The following is a 24,844-nucleotide window of genomic DNA, read 5'->3' on the forward strand; positions in this document are numbered from 1 at the left end:
ACCATCTGTCCATCCGATTTGTTGACTGCCCATATCATAAATGATAGTCTTGTCTTTAAGAACACGGTTTAAATCACCGAATAAAAATAAAAATCAAGAAAAGCAAAAAAAAATGTCAATTTATAAGGCTTTCATGTTCCATGATTATAATTCATAACTCATAAAATACTAACTCCATTCTCCCGACTAATCTGAATTCCCATGCACCACATCCAAACCCTACTGTATTGTGTTCCAACAACTAAATCAAGATTCATGTAAATATAAGTCAATTAGGCTGCATTTGTTACACAAGAATGGACAAGTTTTTCAGGACTAGTTTTGTCACAATGACATAGGTCCTAATCCTTGTCAAATCAAACATTGTCAACCTGTTCTATTTTATCTTGTTAAACTTACAGAAGGGGAAGGGGAGGGGGGGGGGGTTACATAATGTCATATAAAATACCGTCGAGATTTGGTATACAAGATAGTCTTGAGGTCTAAAATGCATTGCAGCATCACTGGCAAAATTGAAATGTATCGTGGAAATATGTCAATATAGAAATAACTCAAATAATAATAAAATCTAACTATTAAATAATAAAAATATTTATCACATCGAATGATAAAACAGAGCATTAACACTCTGTTAGTCTAAAAAAATTATATATGAAACTTAAGGGTATATTTGACATTCGGTAATATTCGATGTCTAAAGTCGATGTAAAAAACTAACAATGGACTCATGGACGTAAGGACCAAAAAGGAATGAAAATAAGTGTCAGTAAAATACATAACGTTAAAATAATTAATTGACATAAATAGGGATAATAACGAAAATTAATTATTTTAACGGTTTACACATGCACTCGTTGTTCTACTATTAAATCTACACATTTCATCCCAACCTGAGACTTGAAATTATGTTGATACCACTAGGCTAATACTCGGTCGGTATCAAACTATGTTGCTGTCTAATATGTTATTGGTCAAATATTGATACCGCTAGGCTAATACACATTTGGTTTCAAATTATGTTGTTGTTCGATATCTTTGTAGGGTTTCAATTTTCTTATGTCTTTGACCAGTCATATTGGCGTTGGCACAGTTCATTTTTGGTTTCATGTCACCAACTAATTCTAGTCATTGTTATTGCTTTTATTGTACATGACTGTGATGTTGTTTGGTTTACATCCCTGATAGCCTTAACCTTTTGAATCGTCCGTTGTTTGGATTACATTAGCCTTTTGAATCATCCGTTGTTTGGATTACATTAGCCTTTTGAATCATCCGTTGTTTGGTTTACATCCCTGATAGACTTCTGAATCATCTGAATTATGTAGTCATCTTGGTGACGGTTTCGGGAGGTTTACATTAAATTATCCCTAATCAATAGATGATTATCTTAATGACTATTCACCCACTTTATATATATATATATATATACTAGACGAATTCTCGTGCGTTGTGCGACGCAGGTTAAAAATATATTGTTAGAATATTGAAAAATATATGTTTATAATGGTTGTGTTATTGACGTTAATTAATAGAATTAAATATAATTATCTATCTAGTATTATTTTTAACAATTTTTACGATTGATTAATTTTAATTTTTTTTACTTATGCAATTATTTTCTAATTTCATTAATGATGTTCATTTAAATACAATTTATTTGTAACTAACGTTATGTAATTTATAATTTGATGTTATTATCATTTAATTTTTTTTTATTAATTTTAAACAAATTATTGTTATTAATAAGTTAAAAAAGACTCAAATATGAAGCATATACTAAATAATAAAGGGATAGGATTGACAATTTGCATTTCAAAGTGAGTCTTGCATGGATGATATAACATATCCATGATTTTTATAATTTGTTTTTATTATTTATAACTAATGTTCGTTAATTTTAAGACCATTTATTATTAATAAGTGAAAGAAAACTTTTAAAAAACACTAATTATTATAATTAAAATATTAAACATATACTAAAATATAAAGTGATAAGATAGACAATTTGAATTTTTAAAGAGACTTATATGGATAATATGGATAATATGACATACCCATTATTTTTAATTAATTATTGCTTTGAAGCAACAAAATATACAAACATATATACATAATTTTATAAGTAGAAGTGAATATATTATTTTAATATTGAAATTTAGTTTATATATGATTACACTTTATGTTTGATATTTATTTAACCTAAGTAACTAAATTATAATTATGATTAGAAAGAAATTGAAAAGTCATGGGAGTTTCAAATGAATGTGGTGAAAGGAAAAATACATGGGAGTTTCAAATGAATGTGGTGAAAAAGAAAAATGCTAGCTTTATAAATATACTAGGCATAACCTCGCGTGTTGCGCAAGAATACATTTAAGTGGTTAAAATAATTATGGGAAAAATAGAAATATGTTGAAATTTACGTTTTTAGTCATGTTTTGTGTATTAACCGAATTATAAAAAAACATAAAAATCCATCAATTTATATTTTGATACTATCTAATATAGTTCATACCTTATAAAATTTATTTTTACTTTTATAATATCCGATATATATTATAAGTTTTTGTATAACATTAATATAGTCTACTTTTCTTATGTCCGATAATATTCTTTGGATAAAATAAGAAATAAGTAGTTTTGAATGAGCTATTAATAAACAATATTGAACTAATAGACTTTGTATTACACTATTTATATTACACCAAAACATCCAATGTTTCATATATGAACTTTCAAATATTAAACATTGAAATTAAGAATGAAGTCATACAAAATATATATCATTATATATAAATGTCATCAAGCGTTTTAAAATAAGTCGATTAGTAAATATGATATTTAATTTAGTTCCATATTTTGCAAGGCGTATGTTTGATTTTATATTGGTGCGCCGGTAATCCTCTTCCTTAATTTGTACCTAAAAAATTAAGGTGAATAGGAATATATAAAATAGATATTACTAAGCATTAATATAAATTATTAAAAATGATATATGGATCTCCTACCACTGGTTAAAGACAACATACCTCTCTAGTGGTATCGATTCCTATGTGAAATTGAAGTAGCCATTCTATGTACACCTTGTTTTCTAATTACATAAACAAATATGGGTAACCAAACATAAAAATTTTATCTTTATATAGGAAAAATATTTTAGTTAACTAACAAATTAAATAATATAAGTTTAAGAGTTAGAAGTTTCAAAACATTAATATTTTTATTAATCAATCATTTAAGTAACACATGTTGAAATTTTTACAATCATTATTATAAAACATTTGAAATATTAGATTTTAAATGAATTTTGGTTGAAGTGTTTTGACCTCTATTATATATATATATATATATATATATATATATATATATATATATATATATATATATATAGAGAGAGAGAGAGAGAGAGAGATGGAAAGTATAACATATGTATGAGTTTTAATTAATTATCTTTTTGAAACGATACAATTACAAAACAAAAAAAAACATATTGAAAATATTTAATTAAATATTTCGACATCACCCTATATAACATATGATCAATATCTTAATGATTAAACCACAACATACAAAGACTGTATTACAATAATCCAAAAACGAAGAAAATATAAAAACAAATTAGTATAACAAACTTACAAATTAAATTAAAAGCTCTAATATAATAGCATATTTCATAAGACCTGAACCCAACATAAAAACCTTTAAGTTTGTTTTCTTTCTGAAATTTGTATATGATCTGAATGCATGTCTTCCCAAAAGATTGATCTATTTATAGTAAATTTTTCACTAAATGCTAATTAAACATAATATAAGTTATAAAAGTTTTGAGTGTTAAGTCATAATTAAGAAAACTTTTAAGTTGCATTTGTTAAAAAAGGGGGTTTCAAATTCATGTGGTTTGAGGAAGTTAAAAAAGGGGTTTCAAATGCAAGAGAATTTTTTAATGTTTGTATTTAATAGAGTGTTTGTATTTAATAGATTTTTCTTTATCTATAGAGAAAACATACCATTTTTTAATGTTTGTATTTAATAGAGTTTTCTTTATCTATAGAGAGTTCATACTTATATAATTAAAATATTTAAAACAATTTATTAAAATATTATTTTTAGAAAACAAATAGTTTTGTTTTTAGATAACGTATTTGTTTGTATTGAATTTTAATACTAGCTCTTATGAGCCATCTAGCATCATGAATATGATCATTGTTTAAAATCGTACTTAGATTAGTAGGTTTATAAGAATCTTTAAGATTTTGCTCAGAGTTATTTATAGATTCTTGGATTTGCTGTATTCTTAAGAGAATATTTCTATTAGGAATACAATTCATCAAGATTTTGTTAGACACAATTAAATAATTTAAGCATGAATTTGATTAACTTGATTATTTAAAACGAGTACTAATTTAACAAAAATTTCAAATCTTGTAGAATTAATAGTTAGAATAACTCAAAATAAACTATCATGGAGAAATAAATTTAATAACAATAATACAATGATAAAATATTTAGACAGTAACTTCTTGAATTAAGCTTGAATTACAATCAATACATACATCTGGAGAAAGAATTATTTGAAAATCTAGAGACTTTGAACATCTATTAGTAGAAAGAGAGACTCTTGGAGATTTTTTAGACATGGGATGAACATTTTTTAAGGAATGAATATTTTCTTGCTTGCCTCTACTCAAATATGATGTCTATTTATATTCATCTTGAAATCTTCAAAGCCTTGAAATCTTGTAGTGAAATTTGCTGTATGATCAAATGGCCAATCAATTACTTGTAAGTGGTTGTCACTCATCTTTTGAAGAAATTGTCGTTTGTAATCAATGAATATCTTCTTTTGATAAAGCATGTCATTATAGAGCATCTTCTAAAGTTTCTTGTCTTCATATTATCATTGATGATAAGAATAAATAATTTTGATAATATTTGTTTATACACTATAAATACATATATTGTGTATACTCAAACAGTTTATACACACTCGTATTTGAAATAATAATTTTAATAATAGAAGAAACGAAATACCTTACCTAGAAGGTATTACACCAAATTTAATGATAAGAATTTCTTATTCTTCATAAGGATCATCAAAAGGGTCTTGAGAGTCTTGAAACAAATCATTTTTTATAGATTTTGGAGAATCGTCTGAAACTATGGAGTTTGGCGAATTTCATGAAGTAGCTTTTGAAGTTCTTCAGGAGAAGAGGTAGCAGCATCTTTAATTCTTGCAATTAGATCCACATCACTTTGAGGAAGACTGTTGATAAAAGTGGCTTCAACATCTGGTTTTTGAATATATATTTCTTGATAATGTTTAATTACTGCTTGTTCACTGACTTGAGAAATCTTCATTTTATCCCACCATTTTGAGCGAAATTGACGATTAAGTCAAGGAGGAGAGGAATCCTTTGCTTCTTGATAATGAAAAGTCCAAGACATTATCCGTGGAACTTTAAATATCATGGTGAATTGTAACATATATTCAAATTCTGGGATTTGTTGAATAAACAATTCCTTAAATTTGAGATATCCAACGTAAATTTCTTTTGGTAAACAATTTGGAAGAATTCCCATATATTTGTACCAATTGATAAACCATAATGATATTCACAATTGAAGTTCAAATCAAAGAAGATAAACCATGAGTGTGAATAATTCCGAACAAAGAATGCCTTAGTCCAGGCATCTTGAGATTCATGGTAAGAAAATATGGGATAAGCAGGATCACTTATAAGAGGTTTTTCAGAGTGAAGGTTTGGAACCTAACTTTCTGGAGAGATGATTTTAATAATATGAGCTTTGCTAAAATCAATGTTTCCCTCTTTTGAATTAGAACGATGAAAAAAATTGACTGAACCAGATTCTTGCGGAATAGCTTGACAATATTCTCGAGTTTTGTATGACTCAACATAAAAGGTTTTCCTTTGACCAAAGAGATGATTTGTGAGAATATGAAAACCTTGATGTAACTTATGGATTTGAAATCTTCAAGAATTTGAACTCTTATGAAATTTGGATTAAGAACATAAGGAGTTTTTGTAGAAGGGCTAGGAGTAACAGATTTTTGAGTTTGAGGAGTGATAGGTTTTGCAAAAGGGCTTATCGTGTTGGTTGAAGTAACTTTTGGAGTAACAAGTTTTGACTGAAGTATATTAGAATAAAGTTGTGAATTCTTAGAAGTAGGAGTTAAAGGAGAAAAACGATTTTGATTTTGAAATGGAACAAGCTTTTGAGAGACTGGCTTCTTGTCATCATGTTTGGAAGAGGACGACGAAATCATTTTCCCTCCAAAAATTCTCGAGAAAGAAAGTCAGGAAGCGAATTATTTTCTCCTTTTATAAATTCTATTTTGAAATCAAAGTTACCTAAGACGGCTAGCCAACGAGCAAAAAATTGCTTGGAAATAATATTTTTCACATCTTTTTCTAGAATAGTTTTTGCAGATTGACAATTTATTCTTAATAAAAAAAACTTTTCATAAATAAATCATCTTCAAATTTTTTAATACATAAAACAATGCTTAAAATTTCTTTTTTGACAGTTGAATAATTTTTTTTGTGTATTATTCCATGCACCAGAGTAATATCGAACCAATATCGAACCAATTGTTCCTCAGTTGAGTTAACAAATTTTTGTTTTAGAATTCCTCCGAATCCAAAAACTAGCATTAGTGTCAACTATGATATTGGCATTGGGATTAGGTAAATTTAAACATGGCAAAGTAGGGATCTTTTGTTTTATATATATTTAATTATATTTGTATGTTTTTGAGTCCATGGTTCAGGATTGTCTTTTAATCTATTATAAAGCGGTTTACATATAATCCCTAAATCTTTGAAAAAAAATCATGAATATAATTTAAGCATCCTAAAAGCCTTTGAAGTTGCTTTTTATCTTTAATTTCATCAGGAAATTTAGTAGAAAATTGCAAGCTTCTTGTAATAGGTCTAATAGTGTTTTTGACAATATCATGTCCTAAAAAACGAATTTCATTTTTAAATAAATGCATTTTTGGTGTAGAGACAGCTAAACCATTTTGATATATTAAATCACGAAATTCATTTAAATGTTTAAAATGTTGATCAATTGATTTTGAAAAAATTAGGATATCGTCAATGTAAGCAATGACAAAACTACTTATAGGAGTTATGATATCATTCATAATATTTTGGAATTCAGAAGGAGCATTTTTTTAATCCAAAAGGCATTACTTTCCATTCAAAATGCCCGAAGGGAACATTAAAACCAGTTTCGTATTTATCTTCCTCATGAAGTTGTATTTGCCAAAATCCTGATTTCATATCAAACTTTGAAAATATTTTTGAATCATAAAGCTTTTTTAAGCAAATTTCGTTTATTAGGAATAGGATAACGAATCTATTCTAAAACTTTGTTTAAAGGTTTATAATTGATAACTAATCTTGGTGATCCTCTTTCTAATTCTGCGGCATTCATAAGATAAAATGCTGAATAAGACCAGGGTGATTTAGAAGGTCATATGAGTTTTTTATTTATTAAATCTTGAATTTCATTTTTACAATGACTTTCTAATTCATTATTCATGTGAATGGCTCTAGATTTTGAAGGAATATCCTTTTCATTAAAAATTTTATATATGGTAGTTCTACAATATGTTGTTTTCTATTCCTAAAGGCATTAGGAATATTAGAACAAACATTTTTTTTTTTCAAATTTTAATTTTAAACCTGTTATTTTATTTTGAATATTATTATCATTTAGTTGATTAGTTATTCGAACATTATTTATTTCGTTAATAAGATATTTCGCTTGTTGTGTTTTATAATTAAGGACATTAATCGTTGAATATAGAGGAGGTTCACAAAATTTAAATATAATTTCTTTTCCAAAAACATTGGTGCTTATACCATCATCATGAACCATAAAAGTATATAGTTTTGTAATGAAAGGCGTTCCTAGAATTAAAGGAGAAGAGAGATCTTTTACTAAAATTAGGTGAGTTTTATAGCAGTAATCTTGGTCATTACAAATATGAACATCGGAAACTTTATAATTTACAATTAATTTTGTACCTCCGGCACCAGTAAGTCTACATGTAGTTTTTTCATAGAATTGTGTAGGAAAAATTCTTTCTTGATTACAATTCATATCAGCACCACTATCAATTAAAGCCGTTAGGTTGATTTTAAAATTATCCTTGACTAAAGTAATTTGAGTGTTCCATTTTTGAGAAACTTGATTATTTATAATTTTACCAATAGTTACATTTTCAATTTTATTTTCTTATTCGTTATTAATTTCTATATTTTTGTTTTTAAAAGTAGACGGTTATTCTTTTCTAAAATTAAAATTTTATTTTTTAATTCTTTTATTTCTTGTTTTACTATTTTTAATTCTTCTTGAAGTTCTTGCATAGAAATTGGCTTTGCTTCAGTAAATCTTTCATATATATTTTTTAAATTAAAATTTTCATTATAAGCAGGAGTTATGTTATTAGTTTTATTAAGCATCTGTTTTATTAATAATTCTTGGATATTTTTATCTTTACAAGATGATAAAGATCTTTTAAACTCTCTTGATTCTATAAAAGATAAAAATTTACCTCATTCCAATGCCAATATCATAGTTGACAACTGAGGAACAATTGGTTCGATATTACTCTGGTGCATGGAATAATACACAAAAAAATTATTCAACTGTCAAAAAAGAAATTTTAAGCATTGTTTTATGTATTAAAAAATTTGAAGATGATTTATTTATGAAAAGTTTTTTTATTAAGAATAAATTGTCAATCTGCAAAAACTATTTTAGAAAAAGATGTGAAAAATATTATTTCCAAGCAAATTTTTGCTCGTTGGCAAGCCGTCTTAGGTGACTTTGATTTCAAAATAGAATTTATAAAAGGAGAAAATAATTCGCTTCCTAACTTTCTTTCTCGAGAATTTTTGGAGGGAAAATGAGTTCGTCGTCCTCTTCCAAACATGATGACAAGAAGCCAGTCTCTCAAAAGCTTGTTCCATTTGAAAATCAAAATCGGTTTTCTCCTTTAACTCCTACTTCTAAGAATTCACAACTTTATTCTAATATCCTTCAGTCAAAACTTGTTACTCCAAAAGTTACTTCAACCAACACGATAAGCCTTTTTGCAAAACCTATCACTCCTCAAACTCAAAAATCTGTTACTCCTAGCCCTTCTACAAAAACTCCTTATGTTCTTAATCCAAATTTCTTAAGAGTTCAAATTCTTTAAGATTTCAAATCCATAAGTTACATCAAGGTTTTCATATTCTCACAAATCATCTCTTTGGTCAAGGGAAAACCTTTTATGTTGAGTCATACAAAACTCGAGAATATTGTTAAGCTATTCCGCAAGAATCTGGTTCAGTTAATTTTTTTCATCGTTATAATTCAAAAGAGGGAAACATTGATTTTAGCAAAGCTCATATTATTAAAATCATCTCTCCAGAAAGTTGGGTTGCAAACCTTCACTCTGAAAAACCTCTTATAAGTGATCCTGCTTATCCCATATTTTCTTACTATGAATCTCAAGATGCCTGGACTAAGGCATTCTTTGTTCGGAATTATTCACACTCATGGTTTATTTTCTTTGATTTGAACTTCAATTGTGAATATCATTATGGTTTATCAATTGGTACAAATATATGAGAATTCTTCCAAATTGTTTACCAAAAGAAATCTACGCTGGATATCTCAAATTCAAGGAATTGTTTGTTCAACAAATCCTAGAATTTGAATATATGTTACAATTCACCATGATATTTAAAGTTCCATGGATAATGTCTTGGAATTTTCATTATCAAGAAGCAAAGGATTCCTCTTCTCCTTGGCTTACTCGCCAATTCCGCTCAAAATGGTGGGATAAAATGAAGATTTCTCAAGCCAGTGAACAAGCAGTAATTAAACATTATCAAGAAATATATATTCAAAAATCAAAGGTTGAAGCCACTTTTATCAATAATCATCCTCAAATTGATGTGGATCTAATTGCAAGAATTAAAGATGCTGCTACCTCTTCTCATGAAGAACTTCAAAAGCTACTTCAAGAAATTCGCCAAACTCCATTAGTTTAAGACGATTCTCCAAAATCTATAAAAAATGATTTATTTCAAGACTCTCAAGACCCTTTTGATGATCCTTATGAAGAATAAGAAATTCTTATCATTAAATTTGGTGTAATACCTTCTATGTAAGGTATTTCGTTTCTTCTATTATCAAAATTATTATTTCAAATACGAGTGTGTATAAACTGTGTGAGTATACACAATACATGTATTTATAGTGTATAAACAAATATTATCAAATTTATTATCAAAATTATTTATTCTTATCATCAATGATAATATGAAGACAAGAAACTTTAGAAGATGCTCTATAATGACATGCATTATCAAAAGAAGATATTCATTGATTACAAACGACAATTTTTTCAAAATATGAGTGACAACCACTTACAAGTAATTGATTGGCCATTTGATCATACGGCAAATTTCACTACAAGAATTCAAGGCTTTGAAGACATCAAGAGAATATAAATAGACATCATATTTGAGTAGAGGCAAGCAAGAAAATATTCATTCTCTAAAAAATGTTCATCCCATGTCTAAAAAATCTCCAAGAGTCTCTCTTTCTACTAGTAGATGTTCAAAGTCTCTAGATTTTAAAATAATTCTTTCTCCAGATGTATGTATTGATTGTAATTCAAGCTTAATTGAAGAAGGTACTATCTAAATATTTTATTATTGTTATTAAATTTATTTATTCATGATAGTTTCATTTCGAGTTATTCTAACTATTATTTCTACAAGATTTGAAATTTTTGATAAAATAGTACTCGTTTTTAATAATCAAGTTAATCAAATTCATGCTTAAATTATTTAATTATGTCTAAAAAAATATTGATGAATTGTATTCCTAATAGAAATATTCTTTTAAGAATACAACAAATCCAAAAATCTATAAATAACTCTGAGCAAAATCTTAAAGATTCTTATAAACCTACTAATCTAAGTACGATTTTAAACAATAATCATATTCATGATGCTAGATGGCTCATAAGAGCTAGTATTAAAATTCGTTACAAACAGATGCGTTATCTAAAAACAAAACTATTTGTTTTCTAAAAATAATATTTTAAAAAATTGTTTTAAATATTTTAATTATATAAGTATGAACTCTCTATAGATAAAGAAAACTCTAATATATATATATATATATATATATATATATATATATATATATATATATATATATATATATATATATATATAGGGAAAAGTGAATATACCCTTAAGGGTATACAAGATAGGTACCCTAATACTTAAAACTACGTAGTTTTGATTAGTAGGTTAATTTGCTAATAAAAAAAATACGTAATTTCCTTAATCCTTAATCGTGATCGCATTCATTCGAATCATTCCATCATCAAGAAATCGGAAGTATCTTAAAACGAATTGAAGATACTGGAATCGAAATTCAGGGAATTCACAAAAATTACCGTGAAAGAAAATTACCAGGGATGGTTAATTCATCAAAAAGAAACGATTTCACTGAAATCGGAATTCAATTCAGGGAAGGAAATTTACCGAAGAACAAAACCTATATCACTAAATTGGAATTCTTGGCACATCGATCCAATGCAACGTTCTACAACCCAGCCCCACCCATGAAGTCGATTCAGGTTAGTCCCTATGTCTTTGTCTCTTTCAGTTTCACGAACACCTCCTCTTAAAAATCTTCAATTTCCCATTCGCTTTTGTCCCACAGGAACTTCATTGTTTTCCCTCTCCCTTGAAATGGGCAATGTCGGATCAACATCACTACAGGCAACTCATTTTCACTAGAAATTATAGTTTATGCAGCCTGTCCACCAGGTGTTCGATTAAATGCCTAAGTGAACTTTTGTGTCAATTGTGTGCAATGAATGATTTATCTGATAATGTTTGTTTGTTTCCAAACTTGAATTTCCAGTTTGGATGCGTCCATATGCTCGTAGAGCTTGGACTCGTGCATTTCATTCAAGAAACCCACTGCCAAAAACATAAATCACACTTTATTATTTATTATTTATAATACGAGCAGCTTTGTTTTCACATAAATAAAACTACACAACTCTTATTCCTAGGTTAGGTGCATTTTCTTTTTTACTTACTTAATAGAAAAAGAAGTGAAATGCTTAAATATAGAATGTCAAAATAACCAAAGAGGCGAATGAAAACTCTATTTACCTTCTTTTAAAGGAGGACGGAATTGATCTGGTCCAGTTTTGTAAGCCTTGCTCATCCCAAGATGAAATGGTATGAATTTGACTTGTTTCATTTATTTGCATTTGTTGCTCAATTTCTGCCTTAGTTGACTTCCTGGTGTTCTTTTCATATTGCATATCTTCAATTGCATTCAATGAGGGCAATCCTGGAAAACATAAAAGTCAAATGAAATTACTGTTGGTCAATTATTATTGAATGTGATTTGTTGTTGCTGCTTAATGAAATTACATGAGCTTCAACATGTTTTCAATTTCCATTTTCTATTGAAAAGATTACAAGGATATTTATGTCTTTTGCACAAAAATCACAATTAACTAGTCAAAAATTTACTAAAAACATCATACCTTCAATTTAGGGACCTGGAATTCGTATGCAATGCTGCCCATTTATTCACTACTGTCTGGATTGTCTGGATTCTGGGATAGTTTTTTTATTGTTAAGTAGAACAAGTTAAAAAAAATAAATGATTAAAAGTGACAGAAATCATTTAAGCCCTGATGTCAAGGGGACAAACAATGTATCTAGTTCCATTCCCGTTTAACAAATTACAAATGCAAAGTTATTCTCATGTGCAGGTGATTACCATTGAAAGATCTTGGGTTGCACGGAGACACCAAAGAAGTTGAAGATTGTATTAAATGATGTAATCATGTATTAGTTAGGACAAAAAAAATTGTAGGTTTTTAGAAAGTGTATAGAAAAAGTATTGTTTCTGGTGGATTGAGATGAAATTGGAACCCGCTTTTCTTACTTAGTCGAAATAGCAATGTATTTATAAATACTTTTGTTTTTAACCCAATACCATCATATTTTCGTTTTTAACCCATAATAGCATCATAATTTCGTTTTTAACCCACAATAGCATCATATTTTCGTTTTTAACCTACATTTGCATCACATTTTCGTTAATAACCCACAATAGCATCATAATTTCATTTTTAACCATCAATAGCATTATATTTTCGTTTTTTTACCGACAATAGCATCATAATTTTGTTTTTCACCCACATAGTATCATAATTTTGTTTATAACCCACAATAGCATCATAATTTCGTTTTTAACCCTCAATAGCATTATATTTCTGTTTTTCACCAACAATAGCATCATAATTTTGTTTTTCACCCACATAGCATCATAATTTTGTTTTTAACCCACAATAGCATCATAATTTCGTTTTTAACCCTCTATAACATTATATTTTCGTTTTTCACCGACAATAGCATCATAATTTTGTTTTCCACCCACATAGCTTCATAATTTTGCGATTAACCCACAATACCATCCTAATTCTGTTTTTCACCCACAAAAACATCATAATTTTGTTTTTAACCCACAATAGCATCGTATTTTTGTTTTTAACCCACATTTGCATCATATTTTCGTTTTTAACCTAAAATAACATCCTACTTTCATTTGAAAGACATAATAACAACTAACATTCAATTTAAACACAAAAATCATAAATAATCAACAATTTTTGTTTGAAAACTATAAAAAATGTTAAGAAACATAAAACATTTCCAGATTATTCATACATTGTTAACCAAAAAAGAATGTCAAAAATGCCAAGACACATATCGAATTTTCCTTTGCTCACAAAAACAACACATCTTATCATTATGTCTCTTCCAACGATTCATCTGCCTGATACATGTAAAAAAAATATTGTTAATATAATTATTAGAGTTCTAAATCATGTAAATTAAATTAATATTAAAAGTACCTTTCGTTTGGAACAACTAGTAGCGTAATGACCCAATCCTTGACTGTAAGAGCATGTACGTTTTTTGGGGGCTTCTAAAGAAGACCTGATTCTACTAGCAACTTTAGGACGCCCTTTTGTAGTAGATGGACCAAGAGGATCACGGACAGATAACTGTGGCATCATATCTATTTGCGAAACTCCCATACAAGAACCTTGAGATGTATTCTCCAAAGACGTAGATTTCTTTCGATTTGTTTGATCATCTAAAAGACTTATCAATATTGTATTGACTTTTTGTATCTCTGAAGGGGAGTCTCTTGCTTGTTCAATTAGTTTAGTAAAATTTGAACGGACACACCATAGTGTGTAGGCACTAACTCCATTTTCATTATTCATTTCTCCGAGTCCGATACTAGCACTACCTAGTTTGTACCTAACACTAAGGGTCCATCGGGGTAAAATATAGTGACTCAGGAGTTCTTTAACATGTTTCTTCTTCATCACGTATAGGCTATGTTTGCATAAAATCCCATTTGTCTCATACTTAGCACAAGAACATGTGACGCTGACTTGATCCAAAGAACGAAAGGTAACAATGCGCCAATATTTTTTATCAACATCCAATTGCCCAACTCGGTATGTGCTTTCTTCTGTAGTTTTTCCTATAGTCTCATGAGTCAAATTGGTAATACCTTCAGTCCATTCTTTTTTGAAAGTCTCAAACATCTTTCTAGTATAACATTGACCTGCTTTTGCTTCGATTGGATGCACTGAAGAAAGAACCGGCCTTGAGTTCATAGTCTTAAAGTCTTCATCTTCTTCGGCAGCCCTTCGAGACTCAACTGCTTTGTCGTATTGTACAACAAATTCATTCAACATGGTCCTCGAATTAACATATCCATCAAAAAATGAGTTGATACTCTCACTTCATCCGGTTGTTGTCATACCAGCAAAGAAAGTATCCTTCAAGAAGGGTTTAGCCCAATGTATACGTTGGTTATACATGTCTGTAATCCAACTATTGTTTTCCAGTTCATACTTACTACGCATAACTTCCCATGTTGCTTCAAATTGTTCAATGGTGTCACTATTTACCCATTGTTTGTGTGTTTCTTGAAAATCACTGTAACGGGAAACATACGATCGAAGGTGCTCAGTTTCATGCTTCATGATATGCCATGAACAAAAAGATGTCGAGTCTTCGGAAACACTTTTTTTATTGCATTTCTCATTGCTTTGTCTTGATCTGTTATAATTGCTTTCGGATACTTGTTAAACATACATTTGAGGAAATGTTCAAATAACCATTCAAATGACTCTTCCTTTTCATTTTCAAGCAATGCTCCACCAAAAAGTATAGACTGCCCATGATGATTCACACCAGTAAATGGAGCAAAAGGCATCTTGAACTTGTTAGTCATATAGGTGACATCAAACACAACAACATCTCTGAATTTTTTATAAGCATCTCTTGATCTACCATCAGCCCAAAAGATATTTCTAGGATACCCATCATCAGACAAATCCACAACAAAATACTGGTCACTATCAACTAATGTTTTATCTTGAAAATGTTTTATAAGTCCATAGAACTCCTTTCCTTTATGTTGTTTTCGTTGCTCAGATAAGACATCGGCACATTGCTTTGAAGTAACATCAGCTACATTTGAGGTTTTCATTGTATTAACAACCTTTTTAATCTGAGAAGGTTTCAACCCTGCTTGACCAAATTGCACCATAAGAGATTTACCTTCTATTGAACGGTGGAAATTGCTATGAGATCGATGCTTCATCACCTTCGTAGGTGTCATGGTCAAGTCGTGGTTGTGTGTGTCATTAAACGAGTCCACCAACCATTTCCCATCCTCCTGTCTTGTTATTCGTAGCTTTGCTTGACATCCGGTTCTAATATCTCTGCGACGTTTTTTCTCATTTTCACTTGAATCTTTTTTGTCCATCCTTTTGAAACCTTCTTTGTTGCATACATATATCTTTCAAAAAGGCTCATTTGTTTTAGGATTTTTTATTGTGTCATCTCTACGTATACCAAATCCATGTAAAAATGAATAATCATTATAAAATGTATAGGCATCATCAGGTGTATCAAAAACCTTTCCCAGTATACTTTCATCGTTAACTTCATCTTCGTCAAATTCAACGTTCATACCGATACTATTTATTTTTTGACATTCATATGTTGCTTCCACGTAATCATTTCTGTCAATATCTTCGGTTATATATGGTTCTATAGCTTGATTAGTTGCTTCGACTTCACTCATTATGGTCTGCAATAGACAACGATGCATATTTCCAAATAAAAGATTAACACCAAATTGTTTTATATTGAATATAATGCAAATAGTATACATAAAAAAGACACAATAACAGCCAATGACAATGTCTAAAAACAACAATGTCATTTTTAAAATCCCGAAACAAATAAAGATTCATCAGATAATAAATAACATTGTAAACAATAATCTCGAATATTAAATTCTAAAAAAACTTTAATTTCGATTCCTACAAATTGCAACTGGTTTTAGCATACGTCTTCAGCAAAAAAAAAAAAAAAAAAAAAAAAATCAGCAACATCATAAGCCGCACTTAGGAAAAAAAAACAGGGAATGATTTCAACTCCTACGAATTGCCACTGATTCCAATTGATAAAAAAAACAAAATTACTAATCAAATACACAAAACAAACTATACACTTTCTTGATTTCAATTCCTTGGGCAAGCGACAATCTTACATGTATTGCAGTTTTTTTTTATTTCGATTCTTTGTGAATTGCAGATTCTTGATTTCGATTTTTTGTGAATTCCCTGAATTTCGATTCCAGTATCTTCAATTCGTTTTAAGATACTTCCGATTTCTTGATGATGGAATGATTCGAATGAATGCGATCACGATTAAGGATTAAGGAAATTACGTATTTTTTTATTAGCAAATTAACCTACTAATCAAAACTACGTAGTTTTAAGTATTAGGGTACCTATCTTGTATACCCTTAAGGGTATATTCACTTTTCCCATATATATATATATATATATATATATATATATATATATATATATATATATATATATATATATATATATTATTAGGTAAATTGGTCAGATAATCATCGATTATATATACATATTATCATTTATAATAGATAAATATTAAATTTTATGTAATAATTTATAATTTAATCAATATACAATTTCTAAAATATATGATAGTCCGTGTAAACTGAAATAACTAATATAATATATATATTTATAATCAATACGTTTTAAGTTATATGTATTAATTTATAATTTAATCAAAATATAATGATTAAAATATATGATGTTTTGTGTACTTTGTCATAACTAATTCTCTTTATATAATGTATTCATTTAATAACTAAATTACTTAATGTCCATGTATTTTCCCCAGTCCCTAAGTATCAAATATTTAACAGATTGTCCCTGTCTATGTACTTTCAAAACTTTGTGTGTATGTGTTGAAGAACTTGATTATATTGTCGAAGAACAAGACAAACGATTATGTGTAATCAGCAGGGGGAGAGAGAGAGAGAGAGAGTTAAACAATATATTTCTTTTTGCTTATTTTTTTTTAAATAAGGTAAAACATCATAAATGGTCCCTGTGGTCGTGAAATGACGGAAATGCCCTCCGGATATTATAATCAAATAATAGTTAACGGCTAAAAGCTAACGGAGTTAGCAAAAAGGACCAAACATCAAAATTTTTGAAAATACATGGACCATCGTTGAAATTTTTGATACTTAGGGACTAAAATTCAGATATGGGGAAAGCACATGGACCAAAAATGCTATGGAGGTATGTAAAGTTAATATATTAATCTCCTTTAATAAATGAAGGTTTTTTTTGCCACTTTTCAATCTCTCATTAGTTTTGACACTTGTCATTTTGTGGTATTTTTGAAATAAAGATTATCCACTTGTCAATTTTTGGTTTGTTTTAATTATTAAAATTAAAGTCATATCTTTATATATGTAAAGTATTAAATATAATATATATGGAATTAAATTGCAATGAATATGTTTCTTTCTTTCTTATTTTAAATTTTTACATAAAAAATATTTACTGCTTACATTTTAATGTTTAAATTTTTTGAAATTAACTCGTATAATATACGGTTCTCACACATAGTTTTTGAACATATTTAAATTTTCTATTTTCCACTTGTCATTTTATTGTATTTTTCATTTTATTAAATTAAAATTCCACATTTAATATGTAAGATAATATATATTTAAGGTATTTATTAGAAAAGGTTTATATATGTAATGTATCCAATACATTAAAGCCTCATTAATTTTAATAATTCAAAAAAATTCTCATTTTTCTTAAAAATTCAAGCTTTTCAAATTGTTAAAATTATATATTTAATTTTTTTAAATAAACTCATGAAATACATGGGTCTCACACCTAGTTTGATAATAAATTAAACCCAAAAATGATGTGGAGGTATGTGAAGTTAATATATTAATTAAATAATAAATTAAGTGTTATATTTGTTGGGTTAAAGATATGTTTGAAGGTTGCGTCATTGGGCTCGTTTATTAAACCTTTTATTTTGTACTCCGGTAATGGGCCTGTCCAACCGAGAGCCTTTTAGGTTTATTATATAAGTATATGCTTGCATGCATATTAGGTGATTGATCTAGAGCATAACAATAGTATTACTGATTTCTTTGATCGTTCTTGTAAACCTACTAATCCTCTACAGTTGATGTTCTTAATTGAGCTCTTCTGAGGGTTTTCTTTTAATCATTCGTCTCGTTTGATTCATTCTTGACTTGTTCTTATTTTTGTGTTCTTGCTGTTTTATATTTACTTACCTGTTTAAGATCTAATCGATCTTCAAGATTAAGTTTTAATCTCATCAATTGGTATCAGAGCAGGAGGCTGTGTAATCGATACACATCTTTTCTGTGAAAAGGTTTCAATTAGGGTCTTTCCGCAATTACTGATATTTATTGAGCCGTCATCTCATTATTGACGTATCTTGATGTTTATTGTTTTACCCTAATCTGATTTATTACGAGTCTGATCTTTAAACAGGTTTTTCGATCATAATGGACGAGTCGCAATCAAACCCCATCAATATTTCCAACAACATCGGTTCAACCACGAAGATTCCAATCCTATATACCCATGATTATGAACTCTGGGCGCATCACTTCGAAGACTATGTTATAGGATTTGAGGATAATGGATACCTCATATGGGAAGCAATCATTAATGGACCGTTTTCTCATTCTGCGACGTCGAGGATCATCAAAACTCAAAAGGAGTATAATGATCTGCTGAAGGATGTCAAAGATATTGCGCAAGATGAAAAGGATAAATTCCAGTGTAATATCAAGGCGTTAAGATTGATAAGATTCACCCTTCAGTCCGACACCTTCAGGTTGGTCAGCTCATGCACGACGGCAAAGGAAGTTTGGGATAGACTTCGCGAACTGTACTCTACAGACGAGGATCTTGAACATTCTATCCAAACCTTGCTCTTATCTGAGTTTGGAGAATTCAGGCAAGGAGCCGAAGAAACAGTGACCCAGACGTTCGATCGCTTCAATCATCTTCTCAGCAGGATGATCAAGCATGACATCGAAAGGAAGCTTATCGACCAGAAGGTTACGTTCTTAAATGGTCTAAGGTCAGAATGGAGAGCTGTGGTATCAACAGTTAAAGCCCATGAGCAGTTTAAATCATACTCTTTGGCGAAACTATTGGGTATTCTCAAGTCCCAGGAGAAGATTGTGCTGCAGGAAAAGAACGTTGTTTCAAGCCTAGGTTCACTGGCCCTCCAGTCAAAAAGTAAAGCTGTGATGGAGGATGAAGACCTCAACTTGGAGGAGTATGACCTCACGTCTGAGGATTATGCTATGATGGTGTCTAACCCCAAGAGGTTCATTAAGAAGAGATTCCCCAGCAACAAAAACCGAAACTGGCAGGGGAGTTATAGCTCAGAAAAAGTTAACAATGAACCGAAGGTTGAAGAGCCCAACAAGGAACCGAAGGCAGATGGTGATTCTGGAGTAAGCTGTTACTACTGTGGTGGGAAAAACCACTATGCTAAGGATTGTGTCCTCAAAAAGATGGCTGAAAAGGATGAGGAAGCCTTGTTGCAGAAAAGGCTTGATGAGATGAGAAAGAAGAAATCTACCGCTAACCCTTCCATGAATGCTCTAATTGTGCAGGGTTCGGTTGCTGATGATGAGTTCGGTAGCGTGGAAGTCTGGTCAACCGACTCAGAAGACGATGAAGTGAGGAAGCCTACTCATGGAAAGGCTTATGTGGCAAAGGAGGAAAGCAGTGGAGGAAGGTGCTTCATGGTGTTCGATGTATCTCAGATGAGGGAATACAACACCGATGGTGGAAGCAATGATCCGAAGGAACAGCAGGATATGTGCTTTACGGCCAAACCACTCAGCCAGTAGTTCAATGAGCTCGATGAACTGATCAAGAAGGTACAATCGGTTTTTGTTTCATTTAAAGTACCACAATCCTCATATGAGAAAGAACTAAAAAATGTTAATACAAGAATTTCACATCTAGATAGTAGCTTAACTCAAACTCGAGTCACCAATTCTAACCTAACTGATCAATTAAGCAGGGTGTCTTCGAAGAGTGAGGAGCGGCGCATGTGGATCGAGTTGAAGGAGTCTGAATTAGTTAAAATAAAAGACGAAAACATTTATTTACAAAGAGACAATTTAAAGGTGTTAAAATAGCGGAATGTTTTTTGTTTAATTGCAAAACGTCTTTATTCTAATATTACTCAGCTTCACTTGGACTGTGAAATAGGTCAAAAGATCCATCGAATGATTTTGCCCTTCCTTGAGTTTAAGGAGGATGAAATCGATGCCGAAGCTTATAATTGTGAGAGTGTGATATCATCTGATGACGTCAATCCGACCTACACGTATGGACTGGACAAAATAGAATCTTTCATTAAATCCAAGGACCACAAGGACATGCTCAAAAACCTTTTGGATGAAAATGATAGACTCAAACTGAGAACCGAAACCATACAAAAATTTGACTCTTTAAACGCCAACTTGAGCTCAGAAAACAAAATTGATGTTGAAAATGCATCTGAGCTTAATGAGGATGACAACATGAGTGAAATTTCTGTAGAGGACACGGTTGACTGCTCAGAATTTGTAAAAAGCAAACCTGAAAACCACAAGAATCTAATTTCTGAAAATTCAGTGGAGTTCGCTCGATTGTCCCAACAAAAGTCCCCGATTCTAGCAGAAAAAGCGGTTGTATATCAAAAGGTCAGGACCACTCCGAATCAAGTCTACAAGGTCACTGGAGTAACCAAACATCAGACCGCTGAACTCACAGCTATTGTGAACGAAGACAGTGCTGATGGCTGCGATGAGTACTTCTGGTCAGCTCCAATAGATAATGCAAACGAAACGGTAGGCCTATAAGAAAGAACCTCATGGATGAGTAAAGGTAGATATATACCAGAACCTCTGAACAAGCCAGATAATTTCGATGAGCCAAGCACCAGTGGTACGAAAGACATTCCTCAAGAGAATGGAAGCTCAGCAAATGAAGACATTCCTTCTAGTTACTCAGTTCAAAGTGAAACTCCCACAGTTCAAAGTGAACCAGCTAAGGAGAAACCGAAAATGAAAGCCAATATTCATCATCAACCGAAGCAGATGAGGAATAAGAAACGTGAAAGGAACCAGAGATACAGGAAGAATCTCTCTGAAAGGAAACAATTCTGGCAATCCCAGAATGCATATTTCTCACATCAAGACAAGAATCTGAAATTTGAGAACAATCCTGTCAAAAAGCATGAGAGTCACAACAACCGAAAGCCAAGGTTCGGTTCAGAAGAAAATACCAACCGAAAGCAAAGGTTCGGTTCTGAGAATGACTCCAACCGAAAGCAAAGGTTCGGTTCTGAGAATGACTCCAACCGAAAGCAAAGGTTCGGTTCTGAGAATGACTCCAACCGAAAGCATAGGTTCGGTTCACAAAATGACTCCAACCGAAAGCATAGGTTCGTTTCTGAAATCAAAGGAAATCACAACTCTAAGGTCAGTCCCACCAATGATCAAAAGCAAAAGGGTCACCTAGAGTCTCCAGCCAAGAAGTCATCTCAATCTAAACCCACTCCTTCTCATTCATCTAATTTATCTAATTCTTCCAATTCATCTCCATCTTGCTCTAAAGCTCATTCTGTTCGTTCTCAAAAATCTCATTCGTCAGCTGAACAAAAAGGCATACAGATGGTTAATGCATCCAAACCAGAGTCTAAACCGAACGCACCTAATCCTAATAAAATAAAAGTCTTTACCATTAAAAAGAAAGATGAAACAACACTTATAAAACGAACATATCTTGTTGACATTTCTCTTACTATTCCTGTACCCATGAAAAGCTCACGTGAACCCAAGAAACTTTGGGTTCCTAAATCTGCTTAATTTTTGCAGGTTATAAGTGACGAGCAGTTCGACGAAGAATGGTACATCGACAGTGGCTGCTCACGTCACATGACAGGGAGGAAAGAGGAGCTCAGGGAATACAGATCTCTTGCAAATGGTGGTAATGTCAAGTTTGGAAACAATTCTTTCGGCACCATAAAGGGATACGGAATGATAACGAATGGTGATTTTACTATAAGGAAGGTGGCTTATGTGGAAGGACTGCAACACAACCTAATCAGTGTATCTCAGCTTGTTGGAGGTACAGGTCTCAAAGTCTCATTCGACGATGAAGGTTCTGAAATTATTGAGAAGAAGACAAAGAAGGTAATTCTCAAGTCGGAGCGTAAGGGTGAAATGTTTCCTCTAAATCTTAAACCCATCAAAGGAAACCCAACTATATGCTTGTTATCAAAAGCTCAATCTGACGAAAGCTAGTTGTGGCACCGAAGACTATCTCATCTCAACTTTAAAGACATCAACAAACTTGTCACTGGAGGTCATGTTCGAGGCCTTCCATTGCTCAAGTTCGACAGAGATCATTTGTGTGCTGCATGCGAAATGGGGAAGCAGAGTCGTCAAAGTCATCCATCCGTAATTAACACAAAAGTTGTTGAACCACTCGAATTACTTCATATTGATTTGTGTGGTCCATCATCTATCGAAAGCATCGGTGGTAGCAAGTATATTCTTGTTATTGTTGATGACTTTTCACGATTTACATGGATGTTCTTTCTAAAGCTCAAATCTGAAGCGACTCATAAGCTGAAAGTGTTCATCAAGCAGATTGAAATACAGCTCAAGAAGGTCGTTCACAATATCAGGAGCGACAATGGTCTGGAATTCAAGAACAGGGAATTTGAAGAATTTCTGGCAGAAAAGGGAATAAGTCACAACTTCTTAGCTCCCTACACACCTCAACAGAACGGAATTATCGAAAGACGAAACCGATCTTTGTGTGAAGCTGCCCGAACTATGCTAAGTTTCGCTTCCTTACCTCTTTATTTTTGGGCTGATGCTATTTCTGCTGCCTGTTTTACACAGAACAGGTCTTATCTTAACAAACGATTCACGCTCACACCATTACGAGATTCTCAACAACAGAAAGCCCAATGTGAAATTTTTCCATGTGTTCGGCTCACGGTGTTTCATCTTTAACTCTAAAGAACACCGCAACAAGTTCGATGTAAAAGCCGACGAGGGAATCTTTCTGGGTTACTCTCTCACATCCAAAGCATACAGAGTCCTTAACAAGCGTTCGAGAAAAATCGAAGAGACCTATTACGTGACTTTTGACGATAGCTATGTCAAAAAGCTACAGGCCAAAGAAGACACAGCTGGGGAAATCTTTCCTCAAACTGGACAAGTCACAGTCTCGATCGCTAATCTATATGAAAAGTTTCTGGAGCTCTTTGACGAACCAGAGAAAGCTACTCTCTCGGAAGCAGGTGCAGCAGACAACAAGGTAGACCACATGAAGCAAATTGTCGAAGAAGCTGCCAGGCGAATGAACGAAGGAGGATCGAATTCTGATGAACCTCCATCCAACGATGCTTCAGTCGAGGGGGAGCCAAGCTCACATGTCGAGGGGGAGCCAAGTTCAAATGTCGAGGGGGAGCCAAGCTCTACAACTGCAACCGAAAGTGCTTCTCCAACCGAAGGTGCATCAACGCCTGAAAGTCCAGCACCACAAGAAACCCCTGAACCTCAAGTTTCTCATAGCTCATCAATTGAGGGGGAGCATGATGATATGACGCTCAACTACGAAAGCCAATTCGAGCCAAAAGAAATGATCAACGCTGAATTAGACCCCACCTTTGATCCAAACTACCCTCCTCTCACCAAATGGACCAGAGATCATCCTATCTCTCAAGTGGTTGGTGATGTCTCCGAAAAGGTTCTGACCCGATCACAACTGAAGGCAAAACAGACATCCTTATTTTCAAAGGTTGAGTTTTGTATGTTTAACTCATTCGTATCAAAAGTTGAACCGAAGACAGTTAACACTGCTCTCGATCACTCCGATTGGGTTCAAGCAATGCAAGACGAACTGAACGAATTTGAAAGGAACAAAGTCTGGCACCTCATTCCAACTCCTCCAGATGCCTCGGTTGTTGGTCTCAAATGGGTCTTTAGGAATAAAATGGACAAGGCAGGGAATGTTATAAGGAACAAGGCTCGTCTGGTAGTAAAGGGATATTGTCAGGAGGAAGGAATTGATTATGAAGAGACTTTCGCTCCCGTAGCTAGGCTAGAATCTGTTAGAATATTTCTTGCTTACGCTGCCCACAAAAACTTTGAAGTTTTCCAAATGGACGTCAAGTGTGCTTTTCTTAATGGAGAACTCGAAGAAACCGTGTATGTGGAGCAACCTCCTGGGTTCGTGAACGAAAAATAT

General features: G+C 31.6%; 1 pseudogene; it reads right to left on the reverse strand.

Moving 5' to 3' along the window:
• Positions 1-13,887: 13,887 nt before the first annotated feature.
• LOC145063573 (protein FAR1-RELATED SEQUENCE 5-like) lies at positions 13,888-16,140 on the reverse strand (annotated as a pseudogene).
• Positions 16,141-24,844: the final 8,704 nt, after the last annotated feature.

The sequence above is a fragment of the Lactuca serriola genome, chromosome 1 (assembly GCF_051521515.1).
Source record: "Lactuca serriola cultivar US96UC23 chromosome 1, Lser_US96UC23_V15, whole genome shotgun sequence".
Taxonomy (NCBI): Eukaryota; Viridiplantae; Streptophyta; class Magnoliopsida; order Asterales; family Asteraceae; genus Lactuca; species Lactuca serriola.